This window comes from Aplysia californica, unplaced genomic scaffold, assembly GCF_000002075.1.
Source record: "Aplysia californica isolate F4 #8 unplaced genomic scaffold, AplCal3.0 scaffold00082, whole genome shotgun sequence".
Taxonomy (NCBI): Eukaryota; Metazoa; Mollusca; class Gastropoda; order Aplysiida; family Aplysiidae; genus Aplysia; species Aplysia californica.
Window position 1 is genome coordinate 418,935 of NW_004797352.1, and position 2,488 is coordinate 421,422.

A 2,488-nucleotide genomic window follows, 5' to 3' on the forward strand; every position below is an offset into this window, starting at 1 on the left:
GAGCCGAAAACACAAATTGTTAAAAACGTATCCATCAGGCGGAAAAATGTCGGTTTCCCCCATTTCATTTTTGTGACCATGGTCTGATTTCACCACCATGCCAAACACATGATGACTGCATAATGATGGGAACAGTTTGCTCTAATGGATATCCAACTTTGTGTTTAATGTAGAGTGCCAAATATGTCTGGCCTGAGACCACAACAAGGATACTTTGCCTCGACAAATGATTTCAGTGATTAGTTTAGGTAAGGTAGGTATAGTATGGCAGCAGTTTAATCTCATTAAAAGGTTGAAAAGATATAACCTCCGATTTTAACGTCCCGTTTATACAAGGACGGTAGAACATTGCAAGAGCTTCACGTCTTAGAACAGTTAAAAACGATGTGACCTCCGATTTTAACGTTCGGGTTATGTAAGGTATATAATATTGTTTGGCATGGATTTGACGTTCTGAAGCAGTTTAAGAGATACACCCTCAGATTGGGTGGTTGAAGGCAGTGCCGGATTAAGACCCAGCTGGCCCCAAGGCACACTTCACTGAGTGGCCTGAGAAAGTTAGATACACACACATACACACACACACACACACACACACACACACACACACACACACACACACACACACACACACACACACACACACACACGCACACACACACACACACACACACACACACACACACACACACACACACACACGTGCAAATTCAAAACTACAGACAAAGCACGGTCTGTCTGTGCGTGTGTCTGTCTGTTATGCAGTCCAAAGTATGACAGTATGGAATATGGACAACATACCTGTAGGATAATGTAACTAAGGTCTCACAACAGAGTAAAATTATGCATTATTATTTTTCTACCTAGATTGCCATTTTGCGTGCTTTTGCAACAGCGAATTCATCAACGACTTTGTTAATGTCAACGTTGTGCAGTAAATCGCTTTCAATTGAAAGAAATGCAAGCATCCCTAGCCTCTGCTGAGACATGGTTGAACGTGTCTTTAAAGCGTTTCAATTGCGAAAATGAACCTTCGCCAGTGCAGTTAGTTGACATTAGAGACAGGTACATCCGCAATGCTATCTCGCTGTCTGGAAAAGCTGAGTGGACACCAGTGTTATGCAAGAGTTTGAAAAAGCTTTGAGCACTTCCAGTTGCATTATCCAGATATACTTGCTCTTTCACCTATCATAGGCACTGTATAAATTCCATTGGAAAGTGAGGAGAGAGGTCATGTGGACAGACATTAACAAGTGCTTATGTTGCAGCATTGATGTCTTCAGCTGATATTGAATTATACTCTGTTAAAACACCAAACCTCTGCACTGCTGTTGAATAGGCGTCAATTCGTTTGCATAGGGAACTTTTCAGTTGGTCTATGATAACCAAGAATGTATTCACTTTGAATTTCTCATGACCCGACATTTCATCCATCACACTTGCGGCATCTCCGTCATCTACTGTTTTCCTGTGTACACGTGCTCTCCGACTGTCTGATTTATATATTGCTGCTTCCACATCGGTCACTTGCCTTGAAATGGTAATAGGCAAACTTTTCTCGACACCTACCTATATATGTGTCTTAACTTTTTAACAATTCAATGGCCGGGCTTAGTTCAATAGTTACTACAGCAATTGAAGCGATGTAAAATGTCATTCTAAAGTTCACACTTGAAAATAACTTCAAAGGTGTCCATATAACTTGCAAGAGCGCCAGCTTTGTGCTTTGTGAGACCATTCAGGTCAATAACTTCTGCAATCTCTTGTACTTGTAGAGCACTTTGGATTGTCTGTAGCCCCTGAAGACTGCTTCTGTCGCATCAGCCCGGGCAGACCACCGGGTATCCGATGGGTGTTTTGGGACAAGACATTCAGGATTTTCCTCAAAGTGTTGTAATAAAATATTCCAACGATATGTTGATGCAACAAAAATGAATACAAACGCTGCAGGAACTGAAAGAGAGACACAGCTTCTACACAGCCATCTACAGCTGATTAACCAAATAAATTGAGAGAGTGGCCTGCGAACGGAATATGATCCACAAGATTTATATTTCAAAATTGTCTGCATTCCAGTGTATTTCCCAGAAGTGTTACTGGCATTGTCGTGTGTCTGGCCACAACACTTCTCAAAGTCGATGCCTTGCTCCCCTAGGCATTGGAGCAACGTATCTGCAAGATTCTGTCATGTGTGGCTGGAGATGTTGATGAATGTCAAAAAGCGCTCCCCGGGCTGGTGATCTACCATATTGACATAGCGTAAAACAATGGATACCTGATCAGAATGCGTAACATCTGGAGTAGAATCTACGGAGACTGAAAGTACCTTGCCTTAGAAATTTCATCCTTGATGAGGTCAAGAACATGCCTGCCTTACAAGTTAATCAATTCTTTACAGGTTGTTTTTGTCCTTGGACCCAACGATTTCATTACTGCTTCGAAAAGCCAACCCTCTCTCAAAAAGGAAAATGATTGTCTTAATACAACG